The 20827-nt window shown below is 46.6% G+C and overlaps 1 protein-coding gene and 1 long non-coding RNA gene across 3 annotated transcripts in view; one reads left to right on the top strand and one right to left on the bottom strand.

The window, feature by feature from the left end:
* RPE65 (retinoid isomerohydrolase RPE65) overlaps positions 1-182 on the bottom strand; it is a 97158-nt gene extending 96976 nt beyond the window's left edge. For both annotated transcript variants that reach the window (XM_068239257.1, XM_068239258.1), the window contains exon 1: positions 97-182. The gene's annotated coding sequence lies outside the window, so the exon portion shown is untranslated. The remainder of the gene's footprint in view (positions 1-96) is intronic.
* Positions 183-794: 612 nt separating this feature from the next.
* The window catches only part of LOC137520827 (uncharacterized), a 304778-nt gene continuing 284745 nt past the window's right edge, over positions 795-20827 (top strand). The window contains exons 1-3 of the long non-coding RNA XR_011021948.1: positions 795-862; positions 6319-6581; positions 10297-10559. This is a non-coding gene — a long non-coding RNA (uncharacterized lncRNA). The remainder of the gene's footprint in view (positions 863-6318; positions 6582-10296; positions 10560-20827) is intronic.

Here is a 20827-nt window from a genome sequence, read left to right as displayed (position 1 = left end):
AGTTACTGTGGGTGCTGAGGAGGAGGGGTCAGTGAGGGTGATTGGGGGGGGGGGGAGATCAGTGTGGGTGCTGTTATCCGGGATGCATATTCTCACCTGCTCCCAGATTCCTGTCAGGGCTGCCTCTCCAAAGTGTCCTGGATTGGGGGGCGGGGCTTCTCGCGGCCGGGGGCGGAGCTTCTTGCAGATACCTTAGTTGTAGTAAAAAAAGGCATGTGGGGGTCGGGGAGATGTGCCAGAGCCCCTCCCCTCTGCACGTGACCCGCTACGGTGACAGAGCCACATCTGAGCTTCCAGTGCCGAGAGCTCTGGGGTCACGTGACTGCTCTGTGCTTTTCCAATCACACTAAACTGCTCATAGCTCCCCATCACTGCCCCCTGGAGGCCCCAAATAGCATTACACCTGTCTACCAGAGAGCCCTCCTCCACCCCCAGCAGCGATCTCTCCTCTCTGCCTCCTCTCACCCCCGCAATCTGCCCCCGAACAGCCGTCTCCCCGCCGCTAGCGCTGTGACCGCCAGGGGGCGTCCATGGATCGGGGGATTTCCACATGAAAGCGGCAGCATTCCTCCGGGATTCATGTTCGGGTTTTCTGGGGGGAGTCCGGAGATGGAGACATGCGGGTGCTCCCGGGTTGGGGGGTCGCAGATCGCCTGAAAACCCCGCGAATAGGCGGGAGAAGAAGCACAAGTGTGGCGCAGCGGCACGCGGGGGTTGTGTATGTTCTCAACATGGTCCGCTCTGAGTCTTTATAAGGAAGCTCCGCTGCGGGAGCGAGGCATTCGCCTGGAGACCGCCGAGCCGAGCGGGGCGCCTCTGCCGCTGATCGTAGCTCCGATGCCACGACGGAAGGAATGTTTTAGTAATTATTCTTTTTTAATATTTAAATACCAATCATACAGTCACATAAGGATTTCAATACAGCAATCTGGTAATGAAAGCGGTGTGTATATATATATATATATATATATATATATATATATATATATATATATAGTAGCCAGAGAACAAGTAATATAAGCAGATATACCAAATGATATCAGAAATGATGGCTATATATTCCTGTCAAATAGCTAAAAAGAAAAAAGCTCATAGAGTCATAGATATATATGTATTTTTTTGTTTTAACGTTTTATTGAAAAGGTAAGCAAAGTCATTATATACAAAAAAGCCAACAAACCTCACTCAGGAGGCATTACATCAGTGTGAATTATGGAAAGAAGTAAATATAATCAAATCCCCAGTGCAGAATACATTATCAATTACATGCAAACAGTCCTGGCATGCTGTAAATTGTCTTTCCAGATGAAAACTTGACTAATCAGTTACAGCTGTTTTTTTCCCACCTGATGACCTCACAATACTCAGCTGGGTATAGAGGATGCTGGGATTACCTGATGACCTCACAATACTCAGATGGATATAGAGGATGCTGGGATTACCTGATGACCTCACAATACTCAGCTGGGTATAGAGGATGCTGGGATTACCTGATGACCTCACAATACTCAGCTGGATATAGAGGATGCTGGGATTACCTGATGACCTCACAATACTCAGCTGGATATAAAGGATGCTACGATTACCTGATGACCTCACAATACTCAGCTGGATATAAAGGATGCTACGATTACCTGATGACCTCACAATACTCAGCTGGATATAGAGGATGCTGGGATTACCTGATGACCTCACAATACTCAGCTGGGTATAGAGGATGCTGGGATTACCTGATGACCTCACAATACTCAGCTGGGTATAGAGAATGCTGGGATTACCTGATGACCTCACAATACTCAGCTGGGTATAGAGGATGCTGGGATTACTTGATGACCTCACAATACTCAGATGGGTATAGAGAATGCTGGGATTACTTGATGACATCACAGTACTCAGCTGGTTATACATAGAGAATGCTGGGATTACCTGATGACCTCACAATACTCAGCTGGGTATAGAGAATACTGGGATTACCTGATGACCTCACAATACTCAGCTGGGTATAGAGGATGCTGGGATTACCTGATGACCTCACAATACTCAGCTGGGTATAGAGAATGCTGGGATTACTTGATGACATCACAGTACTCAGCTGGTTATACATAGAGAATGCTGGGATTACCTGATGACCTCACAATACTCAGCTGGATATAGAGGATGCTGGGATTACCTGATGACCTCACAATACTCAGCTGGGTATAGAGGATGCTGGGATTACTTGATGACATCACAGTACTCAGCTGGTTATACATAGAGGATGCTGGGATTACCTGATGACCTCACAATACTCAGCTGGTTATACATAGAGGATGGATATAGGAAGAACAAGTATATGGAATAGAGAACATACAGGTTAGGTGCACACTTAGCAAAAACGCTAACGTTGCAGAACAAACGCGTTTTTGTCGCTAATGGAAGTCGATGGGCCGCAGGAAAAAATGCATATAAAAACGCATATGCATTTTAAAACATGCGTTTTTAAAATGCCGGTTTTGTTGCATAATATTCAAAAACACATATAATGAAAGTCAATGGGAACTCAATGGTATGCGTTTTTATGTTTGCGTTTTACATGCATTTTTATATGCGTTTTTATTTTTTTAAAAATTGTTTTCTGATGTATTTCCGCTTCCTGTTGTCTTCCTAGGGATTAGCATAAAACGCAATTGAAAAGCGCATACAAAACGCATATGGGTTTTGTATATGCCAAACACAAATGCATAAAAACGCACGCAAATGCTTGAAAAACGCATCTGCAAGGAAAAAACGCAAACGTACTAAAAACACACACGGGAAAAACCCCACACATGACAGAAAACGCAACCTTTCACGCTCTGTTATGTGTGCACCCAGCCTCAGTCAGTTTTAAGCACTGAGTATGAGCTGAGTGTAAAGGTGGCCATACACTTATAGATTTGCAGCAGATTTGACCGTCAGATAGCTTTCTGGCAGATGCCTGTCGAGTCCAATCTGACAGGAATCTATCTGATGTGTGCCACACACTAGGAACAGATTTCCAATAGATTTCAGAATGGAATCTATTGAAAATCGATATAAATGCATTATTGGACCATTAAATCCAATGCAACTCCATGGGCCATCGATCTGCTGCCAGCAGATCGACCTAGATTTTCCATCCTGTAAGATAGATCAAATCGATCAAAATCGGCCGCAAATCGATCGAATGATGAATTTGATAGAATTGATTTCTGATCAATCGACTCTATAGAATCGATTGACCAGTGTATGGGCCCCTTAAATGCATTATTGGACCATTAGAGCCAATGCAACTCTATGGGCCATCGATCAGAAATCGATTCTATCAAATTCCCCATTCGATCGATTTGCGGCCGATTTCGATCGATTTGATCTATCTGACAGGACGGAAAATTTAGGTCGATCTGCTGCAGCAATTGGCCGCAAATCGATCGAATGGGGAATTTGGTAGAATCGATTTCTAAATTGATCGATTCTATAGAATCGATCGATCGCTAAAATCGACCAGTGTATGGCCCCTTAAAGAGACTCTGAAGCGAGAATAAATCTCGCTTCAGAGCTTATAGTTAGCAGGGGCATGTGTGCCCCTGCTAAAACGCCGCTATCCTGCGGCTAAACGGGGGTACCTTACCCCCCGAAATCCCCTCTGTGCAGCCGGGCATCTCTTCCTGATTGAGGCAGGGCTAACCGCCGCAGCCCTGCCCCATGCGCGTCTGTCAGCGCGTATCTCCGCCTCTCCCCCGCCCCTCTCAGTCTTCCTTCACTGAGAGGGGCGGGGGTAGAGGCGGCGATGCGCCGCTGATAGACGCGCTGAGAGGCAGGGCTGCAGCCGTTAGCCCTGCCTCTAGGAGCAGCAAAATCTACGACCAACTTGGTCGTTGATTTTGGGGGGGGGGGGGGGGGGGGGGGTTGGGGGTGAATGGACCCCCGTTTAGCTGCGGGATAGCGGCGTTTTAGCAGGGGCACGCGTGCCCCTTCTAACTATGAGCTCTGAAGCGAGAATTATTCTCGCTTCAGTGTCTCTTTAAGCGCATTAGTAACCATAACTGTGGATTCATGATTGGCCAGCTTGGTGTTAGTAGTTTTCAGATCATCAAATCATATTTGTGATCTGTACACAGAAAGTTAGTAACCATAACTGTGGATTCATGATCATCATCATATTTGTGATCTGTACACAGAAACTATGGTAATTAGTAGCCAAATAGAAAATTATATAAAAGGATCACAAATATAATGAATTGATGATCTGAAAACTATACCCGTCCGACGACACCGGTCACCTCTCACATGCCCAGGCCGCGTCTGAGTGAGTCACAATCGTGACAAAACGCGTATGGCGGAGCTTGGAGGACGCAGGCAAACTGAACACTGAACCAGACGCGGCCTGGGCATGTGAGAGGTGACCGGTGTCGGCGGACGGGTATTGTGATATGCAAACATACAAGAGTATTTTATGTGCAGCTGGAATGAAATGTTTAATGTGTAATTATTGAAAGAAGCCATCCGGTGAGCGGGTATTGAGAGGGGGGGTGTGATCCCCTGCCTTTTGGTGATAGCTATTACCCTCACGCAGTGTGTGGTGGCACTAGGGTGTACTGTATTGAGGCAATACTCACTATGAGGAGACCCGCTTGTCTGTGAGACCTTAAAAATAAAAACACAATCTGAATTGGGCATGTGTGGACCATTGGCGTGACTAATTGATTGGATTTGTTTCACTGGGACTTGTCTCTGTGCATAGTCAGCAGCCACACAGGAGCTTGAGGACTGAGCGCAACATCACGGTGAAATTGAAAATGTAGAGATCAACTCACCTGCCTGAGTTCCAATCGCCGGTCACTAGCCGCTGGTCTCCTCCTCTGCATAGCCGCTTATACACACTATAGCTCCTGTTTGGGGGTACCGGTTTAGCAGAAAGTATAGTGTGTATAAGCGGCTATGCAGAGGAGGAGACCAGCGGCTAGTGACCGGCGATTGGAACGCAGGCAGGTGAGTTACTCTCTACATTGCTTCCTGTTGCTCTCTACATTGCTTCCTGCTGCGCTTTACTCTGCATCGGAGGGGGAGCACGGAGGGCGGCCCGGGAGAGGAAGGGAGGGAGAGGTCGGGTCGCTCTCCCCTCGGCTGACTCCCCCCTCTATGATGGGGGGAGGAGGGTACCTACCTATCTAGCTGATACTGGGGGCAGCTACCTATCTAACCTATACTGGGGGTACCTACCTATCTAACCTATACGGGGGCAGCCTCCTATCTAACCTATACTGAGGGCACCTACCTATCTAGCCTATACTGGGGGCACCTACCTATCTAACCTATACTGGGGGCACCTACCTATCTAGCCTACACTGTGGGGCACCTACCTATCTAACCTATACTGCAAGCACCTACCTATCTAACCTATACTGTAAGTACCTACCTATCTAACCTATACTGTGGGCAGCTACCTATGTAACCTATATTGCTGGTACCTACCTATCTAACCTATACTGGGGGCAGCTACCTATCTAACCTATATTGCAGGTACCTACCTATCTAACCTATACTGGGGGCACCTACCTATCTAACCGATACAGGGTGAACCTACCTATCTAACCAATACAGAAGGTATCTACCTATCTAACCTATACAGGGGGTACCTACCTATCTAACCAATACAGGGGGTACCTACCTATCTAACCTATACAGGGAGTACCTACCTATCTAACCTATACTGCCCCCAGTATAGGTTAGATAGGTAGGTACCACCTGTATAGGTTACCTATCTAGCCTATACTGGGGCTACCTACCTATCTAACCTATACTGGGGGCACCTACCTATCTAGCCTATATTACAGGTACCTACCTATCTAACCTATACTGGGGGCACCTACCTATCTAACCTGTACAGGGTGAACCTACCTATCTAACCAATACAGGGGGTACCTACCTATCTAACCTATACAGGGGGTACCTACCTATCTAACCTATGCTGCCCCCAGTATAGGTTAGATAGGTAGGTACCCCCTGTATAGGTTACCTATCTAGCCTATACTGGGGGTACCTACCTATCTAACCTATACTGGGGGCACCTACCTATCTAGCCTATACTGGGGGCACCTACCTATCTAGCCTATACTGGAGGGCACCTACCTATCTAACCTATACTGGGGGGCACCTATCTATCTAACCTATACTGGGGGCACCTACCTATCTAAACTATACTGGGAGTACCTACCTATCTAACCTATACTGGGGGCAGCTGCCTATCTAACCTATATTGCTGGTACCTACCTATCTAACCTATACTGGGGGCAGCTACCTATCTAACCTATATTGCAGGTGCCTACCTGTCCGAAGAAACCCGACGCCGGGTGAAACGCGTCACGTTAGGCTGCGGTCATGTGACGGATCTCGGTGTACGGCCTCGCTCTCTCCTCCCAGCATCCTGGTTCCTGCTTCAAAACGCCCGAACAGCAGAAGTAGCCGGTGCACATAAACAGACGGCGGCAGACGAGTGGTACGCAGGGGGACCTGGCATATGGACGTTGCTAATGCCGGAAGTACCCGCCATTATAGCGTAATACGCTTATCCAAAAGGACAGGTGAGTCCCGGCGAGTGCCGGTCTGCTTAGAAAAATTGCTGGGTATGTTCTGCATATAAAAAGGGAGCTAAAGTAAGAGGCTGAAGTCTATTCATCATATGCTATCCATGACATATGGCACATGACCCGGATACCTATATAGAACATCACAAGATTAATAGCATCCTGAGTTTACATGAAGGGGGTCCCGAAGAAATACGCTATTGGTAATTGTTGCTTATGCTTGAATAATAGGAGTGCACTCCAAATTCATCTAGCGCTAGGCCTACCATCCTCCATGGGAACTGCAGCCATTTTTATGGTTTTAAATGGGGGGGTATTCACGCTATGCTTTTTGAATAAAAATTTTTTTTTGATACATTGTATATGAGGCTCCTGACAAACTTTTTTGTCATACCTACCTATCTAACCTGTACTGGGGGTTCCTACCTATCTAATCTAAGAATGAAATCTATTGAAAATCGATATAAATGCATTATTGGACCATTACATCCAATGCAACTCCATGGGCCATCGATCTGCTGCCAGCAGCAGAACGACCTAGATTTTCCATCCTGTCAGATAGATCAAATCGATCAAAATCGGCCGCAAATCGATCGAATGATGAATTTGATCCAATTGATTTCTGATCAATCGACTCTATAGCATCGATCGATCGATGGCTGAAATTGACCTGTGTATGTGCCCCTTAAATGCATTATTGGACCATTAGAGCCAATGCAACTCCATGGGCCATCGATCAGAAATCGATTCTATCAAATTCCCCATTCGATCGATTTGCGGCCGATTTTGATCGATTTGATCTATCTGACAGGACGGAAAATTTAGGTCGATCTGCTGCAGCAATCGGCCGCAAATCGATCGAATGGGGAATTTGGTAGAATCGATTTCTAAATTGATCGATTCTATAGAATCGATCGATCGCTAAAATCGACCAGTGTATGGGCCCCTTAAAGAGACTCTGAAGCGAGAATAAATCTCGCTTCAGAGCTCATAGTTAGCAGGGGCATGTGTGCCCCTGCTAAAACGCCGCTATCCTGCGGCTAAACGGGGGTCCCTTACCCCCCGAAATCCCCTCCGTGCAGCCGGGGATCTCTTCCTGATTGAGGCAGGGCTAAACGCCACAGCCCTGCCCCATGCGCGTCTGTCAGCGCGTATCTCCGCCTCTCCCCCGCCCCTCTCAGTCTTCCTTCACTGAGAGGGGCGGGGGTAGAGGCGGCGATGCGCCGCTGATAGACGCGCTGAGAGGCAGGGCTGCAGCCGTTAGCCCTGCCTCTAGGAGCAGCAAAATCTACGACCAACTTGGTCGTTGATTTTGCGGGGGGGGTGAATGGACCCCCGTTTAGCTGCGGGATAGCGGCGTTTTAGCAGGGGCACGCGTGCCCCTTCTAACTATGAGCTCTGAAGCGAGAATTATTCTCGCTTCAGTGTCTCTTTAAGCGCATTAGTAACCATAACTGTGGATTCATGATTGGCCAGCTTGGTGTTAGTAGTTTTCAGATCATCATCATATTTGTGATCTGTACACAGAAACTATGGTAATTAGTAGCCAAATAGAAAATTATATAAACGGATCACAAATATAATGATTTGATGATCTGAAAACTATACCCGTCCGTCGACACCGGTCACCTCTCACATGCCCAGGCCGCGTCTGAGTGAGTCACAATCGTGACAAAACGCGTAGGGCGGAGCTTGGAGGACGCACGCAAACTGAATACTGAACCAGACGCGGCCTGGGCATGTGAGAGGTGACCGGTGTCGGCGGACGGGTATTGTGATATGCAAACATACAAGAGTATTTTATGTGCAGCCGGAATGAAATGTTTAATGTGTAATTATTGAAAGAAGCCATCCGGTGAGCGGGGATTGAGAGGGGGGGTGTGATCCCCTGCCTTTTGGTGATAGCTATTACCCTCACGCAGTGTGTTGGCACTAGGGTGTACTGTATTGAGGCAATACTCACTATGAGGAGACCCGCTTGTCTGTGAGACCTTAAAAATAAAAACACAATCTGAATTGGGCATGTGTGGACCATTGGCACTACTAATTGATTGGATTTGTTTCACTGGGACTTGTCTTGGGCATAGTCAGCAGCCACACAGGAGCTTGAGGACTGAGCGCAACATCACGGTGAAATTGAAAATGTAGAGAGCAACTCACCTGCCTGAGTTCCAATCGCCAGTCACTAGCCGATGGTCTCCTCCTCTGCATAGCCGCTTATACACACTATAGCTCCTGTTTGGGGGTACCGGTTTAGCAGAAAGTATTGTGTGTATAAGCGGCTATGCAGAGGAGGAGACCAGCGGCTAGTGACCGGCGATTGGAACGCAGGCAGGTGAGTTACTCTCTACATTGCTTCCTGTTGCTCTCTACATTGCTTCCTGCTGCGCTTTACTCTGCATCGGAGGGGGAGCACGGAGGGCGGCCCGGGAGAGGAAGGGAGGGAGAGGTCGGGTCGCTCTCCCCTCGGCTGACTCCCCCCCTCCATGATGGGGGGAGGAGGGTACCTACCTATCTAGCTTATACTGGGGGCAGCTACCTATCTAACCTATACTGGGGGTACCTACCTATCTAACCTATACTGGGGGTACCTACCTATCTAACATACTGGGGGCACCTACCTATCTAGCCTATACAGGGAAAACCTACCTATCTAACCTATACTGGGGGCAGCCTCCTATCTAACCTATACGGGGGCAGCCTCCTATTTAACCTATACTGAGGGCACCTACCTATCTAGCCTATACTGGGGGTACCTACCTATCTAACCTATACTGGGGGCACCTACCTATCTAACCTATACTGGGGGCACCTACCTATCTAGCCTATACTGTGGGGCACCTACCTATCTAACCTATACTGCAAGCACCTACCTATCTAACCTATACTGGGGGCAGCTACCTATCTAACCTATACTGTAAGTACCTACCTATCTAACCTATACTATTGGAAGCTACCTATGTAACCTATATTGCTGGTACCTACCTATCTAACCTATACTGGGGGAAGCTACCTATCTAACCTATATTGCAGGTACCTACCTATCTAACCTATACTGGGGGCACCTACCTATCTAACCTATACAGGGTGAACCTACCTATCTAACCAATAGAGAGGGTATCTACCTATCTAACCTATACAGGGGGTACCTACCTAATTAATCAATACAGGGGATACCTACCTATCTAACCGATACAGGGGGTACCTACCTATCTAACCTATACAGGGGGTACGTACCTATCTAACCTATACTGTGGGCAGCTACCTATGTAATCTATATTGCTGGTACCTACCTATCTAACCTATACTGGGGGCAGCTACCTATCTAACCTATATTGCAGGTACCTACCTATCTAACCTATACTGGGGGCACCTACCTATCTAACCTATACAGGGTGAACCTACCTATCTAACCAATACAGGGGGTACCTACCTATCTAACCTATACTGCCCCCAGTATAGGTTAGATAGGTAGGTACCCCCTGTATAGGTTACCTATCTAGCCTATACTGGGGGCACCTACCTATCTAACCTGTACAGGGGGCATCTACCTATCTAGCCTATACTGGGGGGCACCTACCTATCTAACCAATACTGGGGGGCACCAACCTATCTAACCTATACTGGGGCAGCTGCCTATCTAACCTATATTGCTGGTACCTACCTATCTAACCTATACTGCGGGCAGCTACCTATCTAACCTATATTGCAGGTACCTACCTGTCTGAAGAAACCCGACGCCGGGTGAAACGCGTCACATGAGGCTGCGGTCACGTGACGGATCTCGGTGTACGGCCCCGCTCTCTCCTCCCAGAATCCTGGTTCCTGCTTCAAAAGGCCCGAACAGCAGAAGTAGCCGGTGCACATAAACGGACGGCGGCAGACGAGTGGTACGCAAGGGAACCTGGCATATGGACGTTGCTAATGCCGGAAGTACCCGCCATTATAGCGTAATACGCTTATCCAAAAGGACAGGTGAGTCCCGGCGAGTGCCGGTCTGCTTAGAAAAATTGCTGGGTATGTTCTGCATATAAAAAGGGGAGCTAAAGTAAGAGGCTGAAGTCTATTCATCATATGCAATCCATGACATATGGCACATGACCCGGATACCTATAGAGAACATCACAAGGATTAATAGCATCCTGAGTTTACATAAAGGGGGTCCCGAAGAAATACGCTATTGGTAACTGTTGCTTATGCTTGAATAATAGGAGTGCACTCCAAATTCATTTAGCGCTAGGCCTACCATCCTCTATGGGAACTGCAGCCATTTTTATGGTTTTAAATGGGGGGGGGGGGGGGGGGGTTATTCACACTATGCTTTTTGAATAAAAATATTTTTGATACTTTGTATATGAGGCTCCCGACAAACTTTTTTTTGTCAAACCTACCTATCTAACCTATACGGGGGGTTCCTATCTATCTAACCTATACTGGAGGCACCTACCTATCTAGCCTATACTGGAGGCACCTTCCTATCTAGCCTATACTGGGGGCACCTACCTATCTAACCTGTACTGGGGGTTCCTATCTATCTAACCTATACTGGAGGCACCTACCTATCTAGCCTATACTGGAGGCACCTTCCTATCTAGCCTATACTGGGGGCACCTACCTATCTAACCTGTACTGGGGGCACCTATCTAGCCTTTACTGGGGGCAGCTACCTATCTAACCTATATTGGGGGCATCTACCTATCTAACCTATACTGGGGGCACCTACCTATCTAGCCTATACTGCGGGCACCTACCTAGCTAGCCTATACTGGGGGCACCTACCTAGCTAGCCTATACTGGGGGCAACTATTCTGGCTACCTATATTGGAGACACCCACCTAGCTAACCTGTACTGGGGGCACCTACCTATCTAACCTATAACGGCGACACCTGCCTATCTTATCTATGCCGGGACAACTATACGTCATACCTATACTGGAGGCACCTACCTGGCTAACCTATACTGTGGGGACCTATAGCTGGCTACCTATACTGGGGGGACTTATAGATGGCTACCTATACTGAGTGCAACTAGACCTTGCTAACTTATACTGCGGGCCCCTATACCTGGCTCCACGTGGAGGGGGGGGGGGTGCACTTTTCACACCCTCGCCCTGGGTGTATTTTTGTCTAGAAACTGCCCTGGTCAGGATTACCTGATGACCTCACAATACTCAGCTGGGTATAGATAGAGGATGCTGGGAGCCTCTGGTACACGCCCTCTCAGGTGGTGCTTTTCACTGCTGTTCTAGTATGGATGCATATTGGGGAAGAGGACGGAAAGGAAAGCAGATCCTGGTCACTCACAGTACTGGAGGCCAGGTGCCAGATTCTGCAGAGAATACATCCTGTAAGACAGTCCTGCAGCTCTACAAATGGGAGAGGTACGCAAAAGTCATTTCTCACCACCATTTACAACTCACTGACAGAGCGTGACTGTATACGGCCCTGAAACATGGTCACATTTGATAGTAATCTGGTGTTACAATTTATAGGATGACAGGGTGGCAACAACTCTCCAGTTATTTCATGCAACAGCTATGAATTGCTGCTATGAATTATTACTCTGTGCTAGTATATGGTCCTGAAAAAGCATCACACTTGATAGACACATTTTCCAACAAGCATACACACTCCAACTTACGCCACTCCCACATCAGCCTCTGGCCAAGTTCTGCTCCTCACTAGCAAACCTAAAAACACATCACCTCTTGGTATGCATGATGTTTACTACCCCATCCCCCGAATTCCCATAGATAGTGAAACTCACAAGGACAATGGTTTCTCAACATGTTGTGTCTTGAAATGTGTTATACATTTTATTCATCATGTAACATTTGTCACTGTAATTACTTTGTCTACCAACTCTGAATTTTGAGCCAGTGTGTTTATATTTGGTGTATATGTTACGGCCAGAACCCGTATATGTTACGGCCAGAACTGGCTGCGCTGCGGCCAGTGTTAGAAATGAAATGATTCCTGAAAGATGAATGTATTTTCCGGCCGTCTCGCTACGGGCGAATGTATGAAAAGTTAGTTAATGTTAATGAAATTAAGCCGGCGGCAAATGTAGCAGATGAAGCTGCCGGCTTCAGCTCTGCCTCTCTCTCCTTCCCCTGCCTCTCTCTCCTACTGGTAGCCGGGGGGACACGCGTGTCCCCGAGAGTCGTTCGTCGCGCCAGGGAAGCAGAGCGGGGAAGGCTGCAGACATTGCTTCTGCCAGCACCCGCTCTGCAAAAACGGCAGGATTCCCTGCCGCAACGAACGACTCTCGGAACCACGCTTGTCCCCCCCCCCCCCTCCGGCTGCCAGTAGGAGAGAGAGAGAGAGGCAGGGTGGAGGAGAGAGAGGCAGAGCGGAAGTCGGCGGCTTCATCTGCTACATTGCCACCGGCATCATTTCATTAAATTAATTAACTTTTCATACATTCGGCCGCAGCGAGACGGCCAGAAAATACATTCATCTTTCAGGAATCATTTCATTTCTAACACTGGCCGCAGCGCAGCGGCCACTTCGCACATTGGCCGGCCAGAACCCGAAGTGGCCAGCCAAAACGCGAAGCGGCCAAACTTCGGGTTCTGCCCGTAACATATACATTTTTCTATATTACAGTACAGCCCATATTTTTTCCTTACTTTGTACCGCGCACAGTAATTTGTTGGTGTTTGGAGTGCTTTTGGTGGGGAGCGTTTCTGCTGTTTGCTGATAGCCGGTATTCAGCAAAGCATTGTGGTAAATCCTTGCAGTGCCTGCGGTGTGCATATGTCGCACAGGTGCACTGTGTGCAACATTTCGGTGGCAGTTAGAATGCCATTCTCATTCTCTGGAATGAGACTCGAAAAACGCAATCACTGCAACATGGAGCCACATTTGCTTGGTAAAAATGCAATCACACTCCATAGGCGTTTGTGATTTGCCTTTTGAGATCCCAATGTTGAACCAGGCCTAAGGGGGACCAACTGGATTCCAATTATTTATCAGGTGGTCGTCGTGTTTCCAGACTTTACTCTTGAGGGTGTAAGAGTGGTACCCATGATGACCACCTATCCCCCTTATCCCTCTTCAAAACTGCCATCCCCTATACCTCACTCGCTCCCTTCCCCCAACCTGCCATTGCCATGGTGTCTACCTTGCCATGGTGGGCCGGCTTACAATCCTATTGGCCGAAATGAGATTTACTTTTAGCCAATTGGATTAGCCAAAGTACTCTGCCAAAAAAAGAATATAATAAACCATCTAAGAGGGAGATCAACTAATTAGAGCCCTTTTGTATTAGGCATGTTACGATTCAAAAATTGTATCGTGCCCATTTTACCACTAGCAACAGCACGGCGATGAACATGTAAATTGCATTGCCTGGTTTTTGCTAGTGCAATTGGTATTTTCCAGAATTACGATTGTCAGCCTGCATCCTTTTTGTTTTGTTTGTGCTTCTATGCTTTGTAACTTTTTGGTGAGGATTGGTATGGCTGTGGGGAGGAGGAGGCCATAAGCAGAACTTGGAGGTATATTTAAATCATTTTAAATATGCCCCTGAGTTCTACACTGCAGGTTGCAACAATTTTTATTCACCAATGAAATTCTCTCCAGGGCCAGTTCACACTTGGTGTGCTTTTGGTAGGGAGCGTTTCTGCTCTTTGCTCATAGCCGATATTCAGCAAAGCATTGTGGTAAATCCTTGCAATGCCTGCGGTGTGCATATGTCGCACAGGTGCACTGCGTGCAACATTTCAGTGGCAGTTAGAATGCCATTCTCATTCTCTGGAATGAGACTCGAAAAACGCAAGCACTGCAACATGGAGCCACATTTGCTTGGTAAAAATGAAATCACACCCCATAGGCGATTGTGATTTGCCTTTTGCGATCCCAATGTTGAACCAGGCCTAAGGGGGACCAACTGGATCCCAATTATTTATCAGGTGGTGGTGGTTTTTGCAGACTTTACACTTGAGGGTGTAAGAGTGGTACCCATGATGACCATCTATCCCCCTTATCCCTCTTCAAAACTGCCATCCCCTATACCTCACTCACTCCCTTCCCCAAGAGTCTACCTTGCCATGGTGGGCCGGCTTACAATCCTTTTGGCCAAAATGTGATTCACTTTTAGCCAATTGGATTAGCCAAAGTAGTCTGCCAAAAAAAGAATATAATAAACCATCTGAGAGAGAGAGATCAACTAATTAGAGCCCTTTTGTATGTTACGATTCAGAAATTGTGTCGTGCCCATTTTGCCAATAGCAACAGCACGGCTATGAACATGTAAATTGCATTGCCTGGTTTTTGCTAGTGCAATTGGTATTTTCCAGAATTACGATTGTCGGCCTGCATCCTTTTTGTTTTGTTTGTGCTTCTATGCTTTGTAACTTTTTGGTGAGGATTGGTATGCCTGTGGGGAGGAGAAGGCCGTAAGTAGAACTTGGAGGTATATTTAAATCATTTTAAATATGCCCCTGAGTTCTACACTGCAGGTTGCAACAATTTGTAGTTACCAATCAAATTCTCTCCAGGGCCAGTTCACACTTGGTGTGCTTTTGGTGGGGAGCGCTTCTGCTCTTTGCTGATAGCCGGTATTCAGCAAAGCATTGTGGTAAATCCTTGCAGTGCCTGCGGTGTACATATGTTGCACAGGTGCACTGCGTGCAACATTTCGGTGGCAGTTAGAATGCCATTCTCATTCTCTGGAATGAGACTCGAAAAAACGCAATCACTGCAACATGGAGCCACATTTGCTTGGTAAAAATGCAACCACACTCCATAGGCGATTGTGATTTGCCTTTTGCGATCCCAATGTTGAACCAGGCCTAAGGGGGACCAACTGGATCCCAATTATTTATCAGGTGGTGGTAGTGTTTCCAGACTTTACACTTGAGGGTGTAAGATTGGTACCCATGATGACCACCTATCCCCCTTATCCCTCTTCAAAACTGCCATCCCCTATACCTCACTCACTCCCTTCCCCCAACCTGCCCTAAGAGTCTACCTTGCCATGGTGGGCCGGCTTACAATCCTTTTGGCCAAAATGTATTTCACTTTTAGCCAATTGGATTAGCCAAAGTACTCTGCCAAAAAATAATATAATAAACCATCTGAGAGAGAGAGATCAACTAATTAAATCCATTTTGTATTAGGCATGTTACGATTTAAAAATTGTGTCGTGCCCATTTTGCCAATAGCAACAGCACGGCGAATGAACAAGTAAATTGCATTGCCTGGTTTTCGCTAGTGCAATTGGTATTTTCCAGATTTACGATTATCGGCCTGCATCCTTTTTGTTTTGTTTGTGCTTCTATGCTTTGTAACTTTTTGGTGAGGATTGGTATGCCTGTGGGGAGGAGAAGGCCGTAAGTAGAACTTGGAGGTATATTTAAATCATTTTAAATATGCCACTGAGTTCTACACTGCAGGTTGCAACAATTTGTAGTTACCAATCAAATTCTCTCCAGGGCCAGTTCACACTTGGTGTGCTTTTGGTGGGGAGCGTTTCTGCTCTTTGCTGATAGCCAGTATTCAGCAAAGCATTGTGGTAAATCCTTGCAGTGCCTGCGGTGTGCATATGTCGCACAGGTGCACTGCGTGCAACATTTCGGTGGCAGTTAGAATGCCATTCTCATTCTCTGGAATGAGACTCGAAAAACGCAAGTACTGCAACATGGAGCCACATTTGCTTGGTAACAATGCAATCACACTCCATAGGCGATTGTGATTTGCCTTTTGCGATCCCAATGTTGAACCAGGCCTAAGGGGGACCAACTGGATCCCAATTATTTATCAGGTGGTGGTAGTGTTTCCAGACTTTACACTTGAGGGTGTAAGAGTGGTACCCATGATGACCATCTATCCCCTTATCCCTCTTCAAAACTGCCATCCCCTATACCTCACTCACTCCCTTCCCCCAACCTGCCCTAAGAGTCTATCTTGCCATGGTGGGCCGGCTTTCAATCCTAATAGCCAAAATGTGATTTACTTTTAGCCAATTGGATTAGCCAAAGTACTCTGCCAAAAAAGAATATAATAAACCATCTGAGAGAGAGAGATCAACTAATTAGAGCCCTTTTGTATTAGGCACATTACGATTCAAAAATTGTGTCGTGCCCATTTTGCCAATAGCAACAGCACGGCGATGAACATGTAAATTGCATTGCCTGGTTTTTGCTAGTGCAAATGGTATTTTCCAGAATTACGATTGTCGGCCTGCATCCTTTTTGTTTTGTTAGTGCTTCTATGCTTTGTAACTTTTTGGTGAGGATTGGTATGGCTGTGGGGTGGAGGAGGAGGCCATAAGCAGAACTTGGAGGTATATTTAAATCATTTTAAATATGCCCCTGAGTTCCACACTGCAGGTTGCAACAATTTGTAGTTACCAATCAAATTCTCTCCAGGGCCAGTTCACACTTGGTGTGCTTTTGGTGGGGAGCGCTTATGCTCTTTGCTGATAGCCGGTTTTCAGCAAAGCATTGTGGTAAATACTTGCAGTGCCTGCGGTGTGCATATGTCGCACAGGTGCACTGCGTGCAACATTTCGGTGGCAGTTAGAATGCCATTCTCATTCTCTGGAATGAGACTCGAAAAACGCAATCTCTGCAACATGGAGCCACATTTGCTTGGTAAAGATGCAACCACACTCCATAGGCGATTGTGATTTGCCTTTTGCGATCCCAATGTTGAACCAGGCCTAAGGGGGACCAACTGGATCCCAATTATTCATCAGGTGGTTGTAGTGTTTGCAGACTTTACACTTGAGGGTGTAAGAGTGGTACCCATGATGACCATCTATCCCCCTTATCCCTCTTCAAAACTGCCATCCCCTATACCTCACTCACTCCCCCCCCCCCCCCAACCTGCCCTAGGAGTCTACCTTGCCATGGTGGGCCGGCTTACAATCCTTTTGGCCAAAATGTGATTTACTTTTCGCGAATTGGGTTAGCCAAAGTACTCTGCCAAAAAAGAATATAATAAACCATCTGAGAGGGGGATCAACTAATTAGAGCCTTTTTGTATTAGGCACGTTACGATTCAAAAATTGCGTTGTGCCCATTTTGTCAATAGCAATAGCACGGCGATGAACAAGTAAATTGCATTGCCTGGTTTTGCTAGTGCAATTGGTATTTTCCAGAATTACGATTGTCGGCCTGCATCCTTTTTGTTTTGTTTGTGCTTCTATGCTTTGTAACTTTTTGGTGAGGATTGGTATGCCTGTGGGGAGGAGAAGGCCGTAAGTAGAACTTGGAGGTATATTTAAATCATTTTAAATATGCCCCTGAGTTCTACACTGCAGGTTGCAACAATTTGTAGTTACCAATCAAATTCTCTCCAGGGCCAGTTCACACTTGGTGTGCTTTTGGTGGGGAGCGCTTCTGCTCTTTGCTGATAGCCGGTATTCAGCAAAGCATTGTGGTAAATACTTGCAGTGCCTGCGGTGTACATATGTTGCACAGGTGCACTGCGTGCAACATTTTGGTGGCAGTTAGAATGCCATTCTCATTCTCTGGAATGAGACTCGAAAAACGCAATCACTGCAACATGGAGCCACATTTGCTTGGTAAAAATGCAACCACACTCCATAGGCGATTGTGATTTGCCTTTTGCGATCCCAATGTTGAACCAGGCCTAAGGGGGACCAACTGGATCCCAATTATTTATCAGGTGGTGGTAGTGTTTCCAGACTTTACACTTGAGGGTGTAAGATTGGTACCCATGATGACCACCTATCCCCCTTATCCCTCTTCAAAACTGCCATCCCCTATACCTCACTCACTCCCTTCCCCCAACCTGCCCTAAGTGTCTACCTTGCCATGGTGGGCCGGCTTACAATCCTTTTGGCCAAAATGTGTTTCACTTTTAGCCAATTGGATTAGCCAAAGTACTCTGCCAAAAAATAATATAATAAACCATCTGAGAGAGAGAGATCAACTAATTAAAGCCCTTTTGTATTAGGCATGTTACGATTTAAAAATTGTGTCGTGCCCATTTTGCCAATAGCAACAGCACGGCGATGAACAAGTAAACTGCATTGCCTGGTTTTCGCTAGTGCAATTGGTATTTTCTAGATTTACGATTATCGGCCTGCATCCTTTTTGTTTTGTTTGTGCTTCTATGCTTTGTAACTTTTTGGTGAGGATTGGTATGCCTGTGGGGAGGAGAAGGCCGTAAGTAGAACTTGGAGGTATATTTAAATCATTTAATTTAAATCAATTTGTTGTTACCAATCAAATTCTCTCCAGGGCCAGTTCACACTTGGTGTGCTTTTGGTGGGGAGCGTTTCTGCTCTTTGCTGATAGCCAGTATTCAGCAAAGCATTGTGGTAAATCCTTGCAGTGCCTGCGGTGTGCATATGTCGCACAGGTGCACTGCGTGCAACATTTCGGTGGCAGTTAGAATGCCATTCTCATTCTCTGGAATGAGACTCGAAAAACGCAAGCACTGCAACATGGAGCCACATTTGCTTGGTAACAATGCAATCACACTCCATAGGCGATTGTGATTTGCCTTTTGCGATCCCAATGTTGAACCAGGCCTAAGGGGGACCAACTGGATCCCAATTATTTATCAGGTGGTGGTAGTGTTTCCAGACTTTACACTTGAGGGTGTAAGAGTGGTACCCATGATGACCATCTATCCCCCTTATCCCTCTTCAAAACTGCCATCCCCTATACCTCACTCACTCCCTTCCCCCAACCTGCCCTAAGAGTCTACCTTGCCATGGTGGGCTGGCTTACAATCCTAATAGCCAACATGTGATTTACTTTTAGCCAATTGGATTAGCCAAAGTACTCTGCCAAAAAAGAATATAATAAACAATCTGAGAGAGAGAGAGATCAACTAATTAGAGCCCTTTTGTATTAGGCACGTTACGATTCAAAAATTGTGTCATGCCCATTTTGCCAATAGCAACAGCACGGCGATGAACATGTAAATTGCATTGCCTGGTTTTTGCTAGTGCAAATGGTATTTTCCAGAATTACGATTGTTGGCCTGCATCCTTTTTGTTTTGTTAGTGCTTCTATGCTTTGTAACTTTTTGGTGAGGATTGGTATGGCTGTGGGGAGGAGGAGGAGGCCATAAGCAGAACTTGGAGGTATATTTAAATCATTTTAAATATGCCCCTGAGTTCTACACTGCAGGTTGCAACAATTTGTAATCACCAATCAAATTCTCTCAAGGGCCAGTTCACACTTGGTGTGCTTTTGGTGGGGAGCGTTTCTGCTCTTTGCTGATAGCCGGTATTCAGCAAAGCATTGTGGTAAATCCTTGCAGTACCTGCGGTGTGCATATGTCGCACAGGTGCACTGCGTGCAACATTTCGGTGGCAGTTAGAATGCCATTCTCATTCTCTGGAATGAGACTCGAAAAACGCAAGCACTGCAACATGGAGCCACATTTGCTTGGTAACAATGCAATCACACTCCATAGCCGATTGTGATTTGCCTTTTGCGATCACAATGTTGAACCAGGTCTAAGGGGGACCAACTGGATCCCAATTATTTATCAGGTGGTGGTAGTGTTTCCAGACTTTACACTTGAGGGTGTAAGAGTGGTACCCATGATGACCATCTATCCCCTTATCCCTCTTCAAAACTGCCATCCCCTATACCTCACTCACTCCCTTCCCCCAACCTGCCCTAAGAGTCTACCTTGCCATGGTGGGCCGGCTTTCAATCCTAATAGCCAAAATGTGATTTACTTTTAGCCAATTGGATTAGCCAAAGTACTCTGCCAAAAAAGAATATAATAAACCATCTGAGAGAGAGAGATCAACTAATTAGAGCCCTTTTGTATTAGGCACGTTACGATTCAAAAATTGTGTCGTGCCCATTTTGCCAATAGCAACAGCACGGCGATGAACATGTAAATTGCATTGCCTGGGTTTTGCTAGTGCAAATGGTATTTTCCAGAATTACGATTGTCGGCCTGCATCCTTTTTGTTTTGTTAGTGCTTCTATGCTTTGTAACTTTTTGGTGAGGATTGGTATGGCTGTGGGGAGGAGGAGGAGGCCATAAGCAGAACTTGGAGGTATATTTAAATCATTTTAAATATGCCCCTGAGTTCCACACTGCAGGTTGCAACAATTTGTAGTTACCAATCAAATTCTCTCCAGGGCCAGTTCACACTTGGTGTGCTTTTGGTGGGGAGCGCTTCTGCTCTTTGCTGATAGCCGGTTTTCAGCAAAGCATTGTGGTAAATACTTGCAGTGCCTGCGGTGTGCATATGTCGCACAGGTGCACTGCGTGCAACATTTCGGTGGCAG

Source organism: Hyperolius riggenbachi, chromosome 6, assembly GCF_040937935.1.
Source record: "Hyperolius riggenbachi isolate aHypRig1 chromosome 6, aHypRig1.pri, whole genome shotgun sequence".
In the NCBI taxonomy this organism is placed as follows: domain Eukaryota; kingdom Metazoa; phylum Chordata; class Amphibia; order Anura; family Hyperoliidae; genus Hyperolius; species Hyperolius riggenbachi.
The sequence above is the reverse complement of the archived record's forward strand: the minus strand, read 5'-3'. Positions and strand labels throughout refer to the sequence as shown.